This window comes from Dendrobates tinctorius, unplaced genomic scaffold (assembly GCF_039654945.1).
Source record: "Dendrobates tinctorius isolate UK_male_01 unplaced genomic scaffold, ASM3965494v1 ptg000019l, whole genome shotgun sequence".
Taxonomy (NCBI): Eukaryota; Metazoa; Chordata; class Amphibia; order Anura; family Dendrobatidae; genus Dendrobates; species Dendrobates tinctorius.
The window spans coordinates 89,627,865-89,645,244 of record NW_027361687.1 but is presented as its reverse complement, the minus strand read 5'-3'; positions in this window follow the sequence as shown (position 1 = coordinate 89,645,244).

The window sequence follows — 17,380 nt, the reverse complement described above, 5'->3', positions numbered from 1 at the left end:
GGGTCAGAATTTGGCGTAAACAACATGAAAGCATGGATCCATCCTGCCTTGTATCAACGGTTCAGGCTGGTGGTGGTGGTGTCATGGTGTGGGGAATTTTTTCTTGGCACTCTTTGGGCCCCTTGGTACCAATTGAGCATCGTTGCAACGCCACAGCCTACCTGAGTATTGTTGCTGACCATGTCCATCCCTTTATGACCACAATGTACCCAACATCTGATGGCTACTTTCAGCAGGATAATGCGCCATGTCATAAAGCTCGAATCATCTCAGATTGGTTTCTTGAACATGACAATGAGTTCACTGTACTCAAATGGCCTCCTCAGTCACCAGATCTCAATCCAATAGAGCATCTTTGGGATGTGGTGGAACGGGAGATTCGCATCAGGGATGTGCAGCCGACAAATCTGCGCCAACTGTGTGATGCCATCATGTCAATATGGTCCAAAATCTCTGAGGAATGCTTCCAGCACCTTGTTGAATCTCTGCCATGAAGAATTGAGGCAGTTCTGAAGGCAAAAGGGGGTCCAACCCGTTACTAGCATGGTGTACCTAATAAAGTGGCCAGTGAGTGTATATGTTTGTGTGTGTTTTGAAGAATATTTTGTTTTAAAACGATGTGCACGTTTGTGTATTACAATGCGATTTTAACATGAGTTTTTACATACAGAGAACTGCTGTATGAGAAAGCCCATGTTAAAATCGTACTGCATACAGATAGCGTACAGATGTCATACGGATACTAGATGCGAGGAAATCACATGATTGCATTGCAAACGGATTACATACGGATCACCATACAGAGAACATTAATTCTTTACATTTTTTCAATTGCTGAAAAAAAAATTTTTTTGGATGGCACCATCCCTTTAAAGATAAGTCATGATGACCTCAATTCATTAACAATGGCAATTTCCATGCTGGTCTTGATGACAGAATTGCTGGAATCAGACGCTAAAAGGTTATTAAGAGTCACAGTGTTCTTAACCCCTTCACGACATCCGCAGTACATGTGTGACACAAGTCAGAAGTGGGTGTATGTAGCGAGCTCATGGGGTGAACTTGTCCCATACATGCCAGATTATGGCTGTGTATACACAGGACCAGCCTCTAATAACCCACCTGTGATTGTTAAACAGTTAAATTCTGCTGTAAAACTCTGACAGGAACACAACACGTGCCGGCATGGGAGCACATCTATAATGTAATCACAGGTCACAGATGGGTTGCCAGGGGTCTGCTGAAGATTCACATGCTTTTCATTATGAAAGCTGTCACTCTGCAGCTATGCAGGTTGCTGCAAGCTCCACTAGATGGCAATGGAGTGGAACGAGGACAGCACGTCTGCAAGAGCAGACCTCTGCAGCGCTCCAGTGAGGCTACCACCAGGTTGCAGCAGAGTAGTCAAACAAGCTGAGTCAAAACCTAGACAGTCACGCAGTACAAAGGGAAAAAACTAGCACAGAGAGAGCTGAGTGCCAGAAGGTCAAAACCAGTCCAAAGCAGAAGTACAAGAAGCAAGAGTCAAAGTCAGGTCAGAGTCAAAGCCGAGTAATACTCTGGGAAATCCAAAAATAAGGGGGAACACTCAGACAGGACAGGCAGGGAGGAAGGAACAGACACGGGCTAAGTCAGAAAGCACAGCAGGACAAATCAGGGTACTACCAGAGTCAGATACTCATGCCATAGGCAGAACATATAACTGACATCACCTGCAGGATGCAGCAGGAAGAATTAGCAAACCTGAGCCCAAAACGAGGCCAGGCAAAGTTAACCCTTGACATGATCAGACCGGGAAAGGGGCAGACAGGACTCAAAACCCGGTCTGGATCATGACAGGAGCTCCTTTGAAACCCTATGTGTGCCCAGGCTTAAAAGGAGACCACTATTCTGCTATATGCAACAATGTTGTAGCATCGCCGTAGTTAGGACATACAGTACAATCTGATGATCTCAGCTTCAAGTTCCCTAAAGAGGCTAACAAGAACAGTGAAAAGTAAAAAAAGTTTAAAAAATATGAAAAAATAATAAAAACTTAAGTTCAAATCAGTCCCCTTTTGCCCCATTAAAATAAAGATGCTAAAATTATAAAAAATACACATTTGTGGTATTGCCACTGTCTTAAAAAAAACTTAAAATCCACATGTCATCACCAGAAAGCGAACGAGCTGACAACACAAAACCCTTTTGGAAATAAGACCTCACAATAGAACATAAAGGGAAGTGAAAGATAATGCCTTAACTTCTTTTGAAGCAGAGGAGCCCTACAGTAGCCAGGTAATTAAACAGGAAATGTTCTGGGGAAATAGACAGGCAGGCTGAGATCTGTTCACAAAAAGGAGACCTGTCCCCAACCCTCCCCAAGCAGAAACTTCTATGATGAAAAAATCTATCCAGCCTTTGTGTCTCCATTCTCCAGCTATGAATACTGGCCTTTTGTATCAATCCAATATTTATTTGGTCCAGATTTTTGGTGTTGTAACCAAAGGACAGATGTGATACATTAGCTCATATCCCATTTGGGCCACTATAATCTCTCAAACTTAATAACGATCTCATAGATTAAGCTAACTAGGTAATATTTGGTCTATACTGTATGTAAAGATAAAAACACAATAAAAATTTGACGTTGACATTTAATGCCTGTGATTTTCAGAGATGTCCTATAAGCTGGGGATCTCATAAAATTCAAACAGACCAGGGATATTTCACAATCTTACCCACATGAGGTCATCAGGGTAGGTGTGCGTGCCTAACTTAGGAGTAAATACACATTTGTTACACTCCGGATCACGGAAGCGAGAGTGGACCCACTGGACTGTGACGCCGAACCCTCCCCGAGCGAGCGCACCAAGTGGACCGACCCCTATACAGGGACCGTTAGGGAACAGACTCGGGGAGTTCAAGCGCCACAGCAGCCAGGACCAAGCGTCGGTTCAAGAGGGTGAGCAGATGATGAGGAGTGGTGGGAGGTCCGGAGAGGAGACGGGCTAACCAGGGTCCAGAGGCGGAGAAGGTTGGAGACGGAGGGAGGACAGCGGGAACCAGCAGGAGGCAGGAATGGTGGCGCACTGAAAAGGGAAGGAGACACAGGGGTTTAATAGAAGGCACAGGCAGGAGACACAGAAGGTTAACAGGAGGCAAGGCACTGGCAGGAAACACAGAGATAATGGAGCAAGCTGCAAGCAGCAGCGAGCACGGCCTAGACCAGTGAGAAATAACTCAATAGTCAGGTGCCTCCACTGAGGGAGGGCGGCCTGAAATACCTGGTGGTAGGCTCTGATAGGTTAGGAGAAGGGTCCGGGTCAGGTCATGCAGGCAGGTGGCTGATGGCAGAGGCGCGTGATCTAACCCTCCGGTGCGTGCGCAGAGGTACCATGCGCGCGGCCGAGGGAAGTGGAGGGGCGAGTCGGGAAGCCGGCTGCCGGAAAGTGAGAGGAGCGGGGGCGCGCGTCAAGGCAGTGTCAGAGGAGGAAGCCGGGCCAGAAGCGGAGGCGGTGAGTACAGCAGCGTGGACCGTGGAACGGGGAGTGGTGCTAACAGTACCCCTCTCTTACACTCCCCTCCCCTGCGTCTGGCTAAAAACTTCTTGAGAATGCGTGGAGCATTGATGTTCTCACGCGGCTCCCAAGATCTCTCCTCGGGACCGAAACCCTTCCAATCGATTAGAAAAAATGTTCTACCCCTAACCCTTTTCGAGGCCAAAATGTCTCTCACTTCAAAGACATCATCAGAAGTGACAGGTAGAGGAGAAGGGTTTGGGGCCGGGTGGAACCGATTCAAGACAACTGGCTTAAGGAGAGAGACATGGAAGGAGTTGGGGACCCGAAGCGAGACAGGCAACTCCAGTTTGTAGGACACGTTGTTAATGCTTTTGAGAATCTTGAAAGGTCCTAGTTTGTAAGAAGGGAGCTTTAGCCTAATGAACTTGGCCGAAAGCCAAATTCTTTGACCCGGGAGGTAAGTCGGAGAATCCAAGCGTCTCTTGTCAGCGTGCCTCTTCATGCGCTCCCCAGACTTTCTGAGAGCCTCCTTAGTCTCAGACCAGATCTTAGAGAATTCTAGGGTCAGGGAATCTGCTGCAGGCACACTAGAGGTAGCGGATATAGGTAGGGGAATACCAGGATGCATCCCAAACACCACGAAGAATGGAGACTTAGCCGAAGACTCGCTGGGATGATTATTGTAGGAGAATTCTGCCCAGGGGAGAAGATGGACCCAGTTATCTTGATGAGCATTAGAGAACAGCCGCAAATATGCCGCTAGCACCTGATTAATGCATTCCACTTGACCATTGGACTGAGGATGGTACGCGGAGAAGTCCAATCTTACCTCCAGAAGTTTACATAAGGCTCTCCAGAATCGAGAGGTGAATTGTACGCTTCGATCAGAAACAATATGCTGCGGAAAGCCTTGGAGGCGGAAGACGTGCTGGATGAAAATCTTCGCCAACTCTGGAGCGGAAGGCAACGCTGGAAGAGGAATAAAATGGGCCATCTTGGAGACGCGGTTGACCGCTACCAGGATAGTTGTATATCCGGAAGAGTTAGGCAGATCCGTGATGAAATCCAAAGCTATATGTTGCCATGGAACCGAGGGAATCCGCAGAGGAAGCAGAAGGCCAGAGGGTGGCCGCCTAGGAACCTTGACCTTGGCACAAGAGGGACAGGAAGCCATGAAGTCAGTCACATCCTGGCGGAGTGAAGGCCACCAATAAAAACGAGCGATGAGCTCCATCATCTTTTTGACTCCGACATGTCCAGAAACTTTAGAGGAATGTCCCCAGTGCAGTACCTCTTTTCTGCCTGCCTCAGGAACGTAGGTCTTGCCTGGAGGAGGAGTAATCAGTCTCACAGGAGCCACAGTGATGATCTTCGCTGGATCGATGATGTGAGTCGGTTCATCCACTAAATCAGGAGACTGCAGAGACCGGGACAATGCATCCGCCTTGAAGTTCTTTGACCCGGGACAGAAATGCAGCTCAAAATCGAACCGACCAAAGAAGAGAGACCATCTGGCTTGCCGGGGGTTAAGCCTCTGGGCCGACTGGAGATATGCCAGGTTTTTGTGGTTGGTAAAAATGGTAAACGGGTGGACCGACCCCTCAAGCAGGTAACGCCACTCATCGAGTGCCAATTTTTTGGCCAGCAGCTCGCGATCCCCGATGGAGTAGTTACAATCTGCTGGAGAGAAGGCTTTAGAAAAGAACCCGCAGGTAACCAGTCGGCCGGACGGGGATCTCTGAGAGAGCAATGCACCTGCTCCTGTGGAAGAGGCATCTACCTCCAGAATGAATGGCTTGTTAGCCTCGGGTCGGTGTAGAACAGGTGCCGTCGCAAAGGCTTGTTTCAGACAGGAAAAGGCCTCTTCAGCCTCCGGAGGCCAGGACAAGGAGTTGACGCTTTTGCGAGTGAGGCTGGACATGGGTTTGATGACGATGAAAAATGTGGCACAAATTGACGATAATAATTGGCGAAGCCGAGGAACTTTTGAATCGCCTTGACCCCCACCGGACGGGGCCATTGAAGAATTGCCGACAGTTTTTCAGGATCCATTTCCAGCCCAGAGTCAGAAACGATGTAGCCCAAGAAGGGCAAGGAAGACTGCTCAAAGAGACACTTTTCAAGCTTTGCGGAGAGGTGATTCTCCCGCAGGTGTTGTAGGACCAGACGAACACTCCTCCTTTGAGACGCCAGAACCGGGGAAAAAATAAGGATGTCGTCCAGATACACCACCACGCAGGAGTACAATAGGTCTCGGAAGATGTCATTGACGAATACCTGAAACACCGCAGTAGCGTTGCAGAGACCGAAGGGCATAACCAGATATTCGTAATGCCCGTCCCGGGTGTTAAAGGCAGTCTTTCATTCGTCACCTTGGCGAATGCGGACGAGATTGTAGGCTCTGCGTAAATCCAACTTCGAGAAGATGCGGGCTCCACGTAGCCGGTCAACGAGTTCAGGGATGAGAGGCAAGGGATACTTGTTCTTTACAGTAATGTCTTTCAGAACCCGGAAATCAATGCAAGGACGCAGAGAACCGTCTTTCTTTTTCACAAAGAAAAACCGGGCTCCAGCAGGAGAAGAAGACTTCCGTATGAAACCTCTGGCCAAATTCTCACGAATGTACTCAGACATGGCCATAGTCTCAGCTGTAGACAGGGGATAAATTCGCCCACGGGGCGGAGTGGTCCTGGGTCGCAGATCAATAGGGCAGTCATACAGGTGATGTGGGGGAAGGGTCTCTGCCTCCTTCTTATCAAACACGTCAGAGAACGACCAGTATGCGGCTGGTAAGCCCCCAGGGCCCAAGGAGGAGGATTGGCTGGGTGCACAGACCCCAGGCACCTCTCTTGGCAAGGATGTCCCCAGTGAAGGACCTCACCGGAACGCCAATTCAGGACGGGTTCATGTGTCGTAAGCCATGGAAGACCAAGCAGCAAAGCATGGGATAGGTTGGGGAGAACGTAGAATGCTATCCACTCCTGGTGCAGGGCCCCGATTTGCAGACACACCTCCTCCTTAACCACGGACACGGATTCTTGTAGGGGTCTTCCATCTACAGAGGCGATAACACGTGGAGTCTTCAGGGTAATCACAGGAATCCGATACTTCTTCACCTCCTTCAATCTTATGAAGTTCCCCGCCGCGCCCGAGTCCACATAGGCCACCTCCGAACCATGTCTCTGACCAAAACCCAGCTGAACCGAAAGGGTAAGAGGGTGAGAGGAGTGAGACACACCTAGGACGGCCTCTCTTACCTGCCCTAGGTGGAGGAGTTTCCCGGCCTCTCAGGACAGGAACGCAGGAAGTGGGACGCGCTGCCACAATACAGGCACAAACCCTCCATCAGTCTCTCCTTATGGCGCTGTTCCGCCAACTTGACTCGATCCACCTGCATTGGCTCTGGCGCTGGACTGGAGGACGGCCCAGGAGGACATGGACTGGATGGCCTGTGAAAAGAAGCAGATAGTCTGAGTGGTCTCCTCTCTCTAGCACCCTCTCGAGCGCGTTCCTGGAACCGGAGGTCAATTCGTGTGGCCAGAGAAATAAGATCCTCCAAGGTGGTCGGGGTATCTCGCCCTGCCAATTTGTCTTTGATTTTGCTAGAGAGACCACGCCAGAAGGCCCAAACCAAAGCCTCATTATTCCACCCCAACTCAGAGGCCAAGGTACGGAACCAGATGGCATATTGTCCGACCATAAGGGTACCCTGAGTGAGGCAGAAAAGGGACTCCGTAGCGGAAGCCAACCGTCCGGGCTCGTCAAAGACTTTACGGAAAGTGTCTGTGAAGGTCTGGACACTAGAGACTATGGGATCGTCCTGCTCCCACAGAGGATTCACCCAAGAGAGTGCCTCTCCCTCCACAATGAAGGCAATCTTGGCCGGGTCAGTGGGATACTGTTGGGGCAAGAGTTTGAAATGCAACCTGCACTGATTTAGGAAGCCTCTACACAACTTTGGGTCACCACCGTACCGAGGCGGTTTACCAAGCCTGGGAGACGGGGCAGGTACGGGATCTGGACTGCGGGACGGATCGCGTCCGGCAGCCGACTGAAGGGAAAGCAACCGATCGTCGACCGAAGCCATATAAGAGAGAATATGGGTTGGGTGTCCCGTTGTTGAACCAGCTCCTGCTGGAGGCTGGCCAGTTGGGAGGCGTTGACAGGGTCGGCGGCCTGCAAGGCCGACAAGCGGGAATCCATGGTCTTCATAAAAGACATTATACGGGTCTGGTTCTCCCTTAGGAACACCAACTCTTTTTGGCCTGACTATTCTGTTACACTTCGGATCACGGAAGCGAGAGTGGACCCACTGGACCGTGATGCCGAACCCTCCCCAAGCGAGCACACCAAGTGGACCGACCCCTATACAGGGACCGTTAGGGAACAGACTCGGGGAGTTCAAGTGCCACGGCTGCCAGGACCAGGGGTCGGCTCAAGAAGGTGAGCAGATGATGAGGAGTGGTGGGAGGTCCGGAGAGGAGACGGGCTAACCAGGGTCCAGAGGCGGAGGAAGTTGGAGACGGAGGGAGGACAGCGGGAACCAGCAGGAGGCAGGAATGGTGGCGCACTGAAAAGGGAAGGAGACACAGGGGTTTAATAGAAGGCACAGGCAGGAGACACAGAGGGTTAACAGGAGGCAAGGCACAGGCAGGAGACACAGAGGGTTAACAGGAGGCACTGGCAGGAAACACAGAGAGATAACGGAGCAAGCTGCAAGCAGCAGCGAGCACGGCCTAGACAAGTGAGAAATAACTCAATAGTCAGGCGCCTCCACTGAGGGAGGGCGGCCTGAAATACCTGGTGGTAGGCTCTGATAGGTTAGGAGAAGGGTCCGGGTCAGGTCATGCAGGCAGGTGGCTGATGGCAGAGGCGCGCGATCTAACCCTCCGGCGCGTGCGCCGAGGTACCATGCACCCGGCCGAGGGAAGTGGAGGGGCGCGTCGGAAAGCCGGCTGCCGGAAAGCGAGAGGAGCAGGGGCGCGCGTCAAGGCAGTGTCAGAGGAGAAAGCCGGGCCGGAAGCGGAGGCGGTGAGTACAGCAGTGGGGACCGTGGAACGGGGAGCGGTGATAACAACATTCAATGCCAATTATGATACTCTAATGTCAAGAACATACATTGTTTTGCAGGCTTGAGGCACAATTTCACCTGATATTTTCTCAGTCGAACTGCTTCCCTTTGTTATCTCTGAACCATTTCTGTGACCAGTAGTGTTGAGCATTCCGATACCGCAAGTATCGGGTATCGGTCGATATTAGCTGTATCGGAATTCCGATACTTAGTTCCGATACTTTTTTCATATTGAATATCGGAATCGGAAGTTCCCATAATGCTAGGAGCCCGCTCGATTTGATTCAGCCAATGGGGATCCTCAGAAGTGTGGGCACATCCTGTTAGGCATGTAGGCATGTTAACTACTGGCATGGCTGTGATTGGCTGCTGAAATGATGTCATGATGCACTATAAAAACCGCTGCAGCCGCCATTTCTGGTTCACTCTGCTGTGAATTCAGTTAGGGACAGGCTGCTGTTGAAGACTGTGAGGGACAGTTAGAAATAGCGATCATCAAAAATATCTATTGCTCTACCCAGGCTACATAATCCACCACTGTAGCATTTTTGTAGCCCAGCAGCGCTGTTTTAATAGCTGTCTGCAAGGGCTGTGTGAGTGCAGACCCACGCTGTGTAGTGTGTCCTGCAGGCACGTCTGCTTGTAGACCGCCCAGCGTGTGTCTTTGCCTCATGTACATTTTTCTTTTATTGCTGCTTTTTTTTTCTCATGTATAGTGTGCTTCCATACGTATCCATATACGTTGGTTGAAAACACTAAAGGAGTGGACAGCAGAGCCTTTCAGCAGCCTTTCAGTGCTATAGCCCATTTCTCTGCACTGTTTTTGGCTGACTGATAGGTCTCTCTGTGTGTGAGTGCAGCTCACGTTGCAGTGTGTTCTACAGCCACCGCTGGTTGTAGTCCGCTCAGCGTGCGTCACTGCCTCATACACAGTCCTTTTTCTTTATTTATAGCAGCAAATTTGTCCAGATTTTTGCTCCTATATTAGTGTGCTTCCATCCGCATCCATTGTCATTGGTTGGTTGCAAACACTATATAGGATTAGATAGAGGAGCCTTTTTGCTGGCTTGTGCCCTTCAGGGCCAGCCAGACAAGTATCACCCTATTTTTTGGAGCCTCATCGATTGCATTGTAGGTTAGCTTCCTGCATTGTAATCGTTCCAAAAAGTTTGTGATACTCTAGCTTTCAAACTTTGGTCACATCCTTTTATTTCCCCCCCCCAAAAAAAAAAAAAAGGAAGTAAAGTTCACCCAACACTCCACTTTAGAGTTGTGTAGGCCACATTAGATCATATTAAAGTGTAGTACACACACTCTTGTCAAAATTAGTGTTTCTTATAATGGTTAGCAGGTGTTCAGGAATAAGAACACTAAGCCCCCCCTTTTTTACTTTTCTGCCCATCTTTATCAGTCTACCAAGATGAAGAAGGCAGGGAGTAAGGCACGTGGTCGTGGCCGAGTAGTTTCAGCAGGGAGAGGACGGGGGGATTCAGCAGGGAGAGGACGTGGGGATTCGGTGCCTGCTGCGGCCACCAGTGACCCGGCATCCTCCACTTTTACCAGGCAACAGTCCTTCATGCGCAGCTTTGTAGGACCTCGCCGTACCCCACTGCTCCGTGATGAACAAATTGAAGCCGTTGTCGGATGGATGGCAGCTAACGCATCCACTTCAATGACTTCCGCATCCTCTCAGGGCCAGAGCACTGAAGAGCAACCATCTGTCTCTTCACCACCTGCCAAATTGCCCAGGCAGTCTGAGAGCCCTGGACAGGAGCCATCTCAATCTTTACTTCTGTTCTCAGAATCTGTTGACTTGGAAAGAGGTGGCCAGCCAAGCAGCATTCTAGAGCGTGAAGAAGAGGGAGTATGCAGTGATGCGCAACTGCTTTGTCCCTCTGAATCTGAAGAGGCGGGTGGGCCAGTGCCTATGGTCAGCACACCTCAGTATGCATCAGATGATGATGAGACTCAGTTGCCAATTTCTGCTGCGTACGGTGCTGGCGAGACAACCCACGACCAGCCGGTGCTTGAAGAGGTGATTGTAGATGATGAGGTCCTTGAGCCATCATGGCGTCAGCCACAGGAAGGTGGTGGGAGCAGCTCTGAGGAAGAGATTCCCAAAACGGCCAAAACAGGAGGGAGAGGGCAGGGGCAGACTTGGTTGCCTGTAGCCTCCACTTTGGCACCCGTGAGGAGCAATCCTCTTCCAAAACAGAAAACGGGCGCTCCCAGGACTTGCAGTGCGTGGTCTTTTTTTGACACAGTTGCAGATGACATTTGCTTTGTCAAATGCAAGCTGTGTCATCAGAAAGTTAAACGAGGGAAAAATGTGAGCAACCTCAATACCACAAATATGTGGAAACATGTGCGTACCAAGCACGAGGTGGAGCTACACAGACACACTGAAGATGTAGGCCAACAGCTCGTGTTGGGGCCTCTTCCTCCAGCTCACACACAGCTGGTTCGACTTCCTCACTGGAATGCCATGGAAGAACCTCTGCCACTCTTGTCCAGAGACCCAGTGAATTTCCACCCACTGAACCACGTTCTCAGTCATCATCACACTCGCAGGCCACTCACCAGCAATCGGTAGCACAGGCATGGGAGAAAAAGCGGCCATACTCGGCAAACCATCCCCGAGCACTGGCTCTGAATGCCGGCATTGCCAAACTACTGGCCCTTGAGATGATGTCATTCAGGATGATGGAGACTGACACCTTCCGGAACATGATGTCATTGGCAGTTCCACAATACAATGTGCCCAGCAGCTTTTATTTCAGCAGGCAAGCCGTCCCTGCCCTGCAAAAGCATGTGGAGGGAAAAATTAAAAATGCGCTACTAAACGCCGTCAGCAGCAAGGTCCACCTGACCACCGATGCATGGACCAGTAGCCATGGACAGGGACGATACCTTTCCCTCACTGCCCATTGGGTCAATGTTGTGGAGCCGGGTACAGATCTGGAGAGTGGCTCTGTACGTATTCTGCCAACTCCAAGGATTGCGGGAATGCAGTCTGTACATATTGAGTCCTCCTCCTACTCTAGTTCCTCGGAATCAGCACTGCATGAGCCTGTTAGGACAGATATGAGCACAGGTGTGGCCAAATGTCAACAGGATGTACTTAAATTAATTTCTTTGGGGAATCGGAGCCACACAGCACAGGAGCTCTGGAATGCCATCAAGCAGGAGAGCGATGTGTGGTTTGTGCCTGCGAATCTCCAGCCAGGTTTGGTAGTGAGTGACAATGGCCAAAATCTAGTGGCAGCTCTGGGCCTAGGCAACCTCACTCACATACCATGTCTGGCACACGTGCTCAATTTGGTCGTGCAGAGCTTTCTGAGGGACTATCCGGATCTTGATGCACTGCTGCACAAGGTTCGCCTAGAGTGTGCTCACTTGCGGCGTTCCAGCATGGCAAGATCGCGCATTGCATCTCTGCAACGCCGATTCCGCCTGCCAGAACATCGCATCATATGTGACCTCCCCACCAGGTGGAATTCAACGTTACATATGTTGGAGCGTTTGCGTGAGCAGCAGGCAGCAGTAATGGAGTACCAGCTGCATCAGGCGCAAACAAGTCGCACTGTGCGCCGGTCACACTTCACCACCACTGAGTGGGCCACTATGAGGGACATCTGCCAAGTTTTGCGTGCCTTCGATGACTCCACGCGGATGGCCAGTGCAGATGATGCACTAGTCAGCATGACTGTCCCCCTTATCTGTCTGCTTCAAAAAACCTTACAAGCACTAAGTGAGGAGGTTTTTGAAGAGGTCGAGGATGAGGAGTCAGAAATGCCACCTGCTTCTGGCAAGTCTGCGCAACGTGGTTCCACACAAAGGCCTAGGCAGGGGACACTTAGTGAGGAGGATGATGAGGAGTCAATGGAGGAGGAGGAACACATCTCTCCAGAGGAGGGAGGTACACAAGGCTCTAGTAGTCAGTGTGCACAGCGAGGGTGGGGTGATGCTGAGCAGGCTGAGATGCTGCCTCAAGCTGGGGACAGCGTTTCCGGTCCAGTTGGCAGTCTGCAGCACATGGTTGATTTCATGCTGCAGTGCTTGTTAAATGACCGCCGCATCGCCAACATTCTCCACACGGCTGATTATTGGGTGTACACGCTCCTAGATCCTCGCTACCGGGACAACTTACAAAGCCTCCTACCACAGTTGAACCGGGAGTGTAAAATGCGGGAGTACCAAGAAACACTTGTGCAGGCCATCATGTTCTCCATTTCCCCCGCGAGTGTTGCTAGTAGTGCTTTTCAAAGCAGACATGTGGGTAGAGGCAGTGGAGGAAGCTCTGCACAAAGAGGTAGCAGAGGCAGTGCCGCAGGACAAGGCAAGGCCAGTATGGCCCAATTGTGGAAAAGTTTTGTGGGACCGCCACAAACGGCTACACCATCACAGACGGCTCCAGTCAGCAGGAGGCAACGTTTCCGTCAGATGGTGACAGACTACTTGTCTTGCCCTGTTAGTGTACTCCCAGACGGCTCTTCCCCATTCAAGTTTTGGGTCTCTTAGCTGGATACACGGCCAGAGCTTAGCCAGAATGCATTGGAGGTGCTGGCTTGCCCTGCTGCCAGTGTATTATCGGAACGTGTCTTTAGTGCTGCAGATGGTGTGGTAACAGACCGTTGCACGCGACTATCCGCCGATAATGTTGACCGGCTTACGTTTGTGAACATGAACAAGGCCTGGATCTCACTTGAATTTGCCAGTCCTCTTCCAGAATAAAGAATTGGCTGGCAACAGGAACCAGGTCTCCTGTTGTGTTCATGTTTCTATGACCTGAACTGTAATTCCTGGGCTACAGCAACGCCCGTTCTTGCTCAGAAGTGCTGTCCACACAGACAAAACACTCACTCATGTGTAAGTGGGGTTTGGTAACGTCAGCTGATCCCCTGCTGTGTGTACGGCAAACTCTCCTGCTGCCTACAACTTCTGACTACCTCTGATTTAATATGTTCTCTGATTTGCCCTCTGTCTCCACTCTGTTTTGAGTATTCCCTCAGGCCTCCAACACCGCCTGTTTCTGCTCTCAACTGCCGTCTGCACAATCAACACTTGTTCCTGTGTTACCATGGTCCTGTAACATCAGCTGATCTCCAGAGGTGAGTCCGGCAATGTATCCTGCTTTGTCTACATTCCCACTACTTGTAGTGGAAAAGTGGACAGAGCAGGAGACATTGCCTGACTCACCTCTAGGGATAAGCTGCTGTTACAGAACCATGGTAACACAGGAACAAGTGTTGGTTGTGCAGACGGCATTTCAGAGCAGCAACTGTCGTGTTTGGAAGTCAGAGGAAATACTCGAAACAGAGTGAAGGCAGAGGCCTAATTGGAGTACGTTAACAGTTAGTAGTAGTCTAGAAAGAATCTAAAACTGCCACCAAGTAGGCCTCAGCCTACTACCTGATTTTTCCTGGGCTCAGACAACGCCTGTTGGTGCTCAGAAGTGCTGTACGCACAGAAAAAACACTCGCTCATGTGTAAGTGGGGTTTGGTAACGTCAGCTGATCCCCTGCTGTGTGTATGGCAAAGTGTACTGCTCCCGCCAAACTCTAAGTACCTCAGATTTACACCTGGCTCCAAGTAGGCCTCAGCCTACTACCTGATTTTCCCTGGGCTCCGACAATGCCAGTTGATGTTCAGAAGTGCTGTACGCACAGAAAAAACACTCGCTCATGTGTAAGTGGGGTTCGGTAACGTCAGCTGATCCCCTGCTGTGTGTATGGTAAAGTGTCCTGCTCTCTCCAAATTCAAACGACCTCTGATTTACACCTGGCTCCAAGTAGGCCTCAACTTACTACCTGATTTTCCCTGGGCTCCGACAACGCCAGTTGGTGCTCAGAAGTGCTGTACGCACAGAAAAAACACTCGCTCATGTGTAAGTGGGGTTCGGTAACGTCAGCTGATCCCCTGCTGTGTGGACGGCAAACTCTCCTGCTGCCTACAACTTCTGACTACCTCTGATTTAATATGTTCTCTGATTTGCCCTCTGTCTCCACTCTGTTTTGAGTATTTCCTCAGGCCTCCAACACCGCCGGTTTCTGCTCTCAAGTGCCGTCTGCACAATCAACACTTGTTCCTGTGTTACCATGGTCCTGTAACATCAGCTGATCTCCAGAGGTGAGTCCGGCAAAGTCTCCTGCTTTGTCTACATTCCCACTACTTGTAGTGGAAAAGTGGACAGAGCAGGAGACATTGCCTGACTCACCTCTAGGGATAAGCTGCTGTTACAGAACCCCAGTAACACAGGATCAAGTGTTGGTTGTGCAGACGGCATTTCAGAGCAGCAATTGTCATGTTTGGAAACCAGAGGAAATACTCAAAACAGAGTAAAGACAGAGGCCTAATTGGAGTACGTTGACAGTTAGTAGTAGTCTAGAAACAATCTAAAACTGCCACCAAGTAGGCCTCAGCCTACTACCTGATTTTTCCTGGGCTCCGACAACGCCAGTTGGTGTTCAGAAGTGCTGTATGCACAGAAAAAACACTCGCTCATGTGTAAGTGGGGTTTGGTAACGTCAGCTGATCCCCTTCTGTGTGTATGGCAAAGTGTACTGCTCCCTCCAAACTCTAAGTACCTCAGATTTACACCTGGCTCCAAGTAGGCCTTGGCCTACTACCTGATTTTCCCTGGGCTCCGACAACGCCAGTTGGTGTTCAGAAGTGCTGTACGCACAGAAAAGTCACTCGCTCATGTATAAGTGGGGTTCGGTAATGTCAGCTGATCCCCTGCTGTGTGTATGGTAAAGTGTCCTGCTCCCACAAAATTCAAACGACCTCTGATTTACACCTGGCTCCAAGTAGACCTCAACATACTACCTGATTTTCCCTGGGCTCAGACAACGCCAGTTGGTGCTCAGAAGTGGTGTACGCACTGAAAAAACACTTGCTCATGTGTAAGTGGTGTTTGGTAACGTCAGCTGATCCCCTGCTGTGTGTATGGCAAAGTGTACTGCTCCCTCCAAACTCTAAGTACCTCAGATTTACACCTGGCTCCAAGTAGGCCTCGGCCTACTACCTGATTTTCCCTGGGCTCCGACAACGCCAGTTGGTGTTCAGAAGTGCTGTACGCACAGAAAAATCACTTGCTCATGTGTAAGTGGGGTTCGGTAACGTCAGCTGATCCCCTGCTGTGTGTATGGTAAAGTGTCCTGCTCCCTCCAAATTCAAACGACCTCTGATTTACACCTGGCTCCAAGTAGGCCTCAACCTACTACCTGATTTTCCCTGGGCTCCGACAACCCCAGTTGGTGCTCAGAAGTGCTGTATGCACAGAAAAAACACTCGCTCATGTGTAAGTGGGGTTTGGTAACCTCAGCTCATCCCCTGCTGTATGTATGGCAAAGTGTACTGCTCCCTTCAAACTCTAAGTACCTCAGATTTACACCTGGCTCCAAGTAGGCCTCGGCCTACTACCTGATTTTCCCTGGGCTCCGAAAACGCCAGTTGGTGTTCAGAAGTGCTGTACGCACAGAAAAAACACTCGCTCATGTGTAAGTGGGGTTCGGTAATGTCAGCTGATCCCCTGCTGTGTGTATGGCAAAGTGTCCTGCTGCCTCCAAAGTCAAACTACATCCAATTTACTCCTGGCTCCTAGTAGGCCTCAGCCTACTCCATGATTGTCCCTTGGCTCCAACAACGCCAGTTGGTGCTCAGCAGTGTCTTTGGCACGGGTACTTCCTGTTGCCCAGCCTGGTTCCAGCACGCCAGCTGTTTCCAGGTAGTGTCAATTTCACTTTGCCACCAATCCGTTGTCCTGTCGTCTTGCGGCCGGGTTAGCCAACTCTACAGTGCCTGCAGTTTAGGTGACTCCTATGTGGGCTGCGGGAACTGGCACTGAAGGCTGGATCCGTAGGGCCAATCGGACATGGACCCCCTGTAGGACTGTGGGTTTCGGTAACTGCGGTCGGCTTTTGGCCTGGCTACTTTGCTTTGGATGGGTACCTTCTGCTACCCACCCGGGTTCCAGCACTGTCAGCTGGTTCTCGCCAGAGCCTTTGGCCTAGGTGCCTCCATCTCGGTATCCGAAGGTCCAGCACCGTCAGCTGGTCCTTGGTAGTGCTTTCTAGCACAGGTACCTCCTGCATAGTAACCGTGGTCCAGCACCGTCAGCTGTTCCTCGGTACTGCCATTGGCTCTTGTAGCTTTTGCTACCCATCTGGGTTCTAGCACCGTCAGCTGGTTCTCGGCAGTGTCTTTGGCATGGGTACTCCCTGTTGCCCAGCCTGTTTTCAGCACGCCTGCTGTTTCCGGGTAGTGTCAAGTTCACTATGCCACCAATCCGTTGTCCTGTCGTCTTGCGGCCGGGTTAGTCGACTCTACGGTGCCTGCAGTTTAGGTGACTCCTATGTGGGCTGCGGGAACTGGCACTGAAGGCTGGATCCGTAGTGCCAATCGGACATGGACCCCCTGTAGGACTGTGGGTTTCGGTAACTGCGGCCGGCTTGCCGCCTGGCTACTTTGCTTTGGATGGGTACCTTCTGCTACCCACCCGGGTTCCAGCACTGTCAGCTGGTTCTCGCCAGAGCCTTTGGCCTAGGTGCCTCCATCTCGGTATCCGAAGGTCCAGCACCATCAGCTGGTCCTTGGTAGTGCTTTCTAGCACAGGTATATCCTGCCTAGTAACCGTGGTCCAGCACCGTCAGCTGTTCCTCGGTACTGCCATTGGCTCTTGTAGCTTTTGCTACCCATCTGGGTTCCAGCACCATCAGCTGGTTCTCGGCAGTGTCTTTGGCACGGGTACTCCCTGCTGCCCAGCCTGTTTTCAGCACGCCTGCTGTTTCCGGGTAGTGTCAAG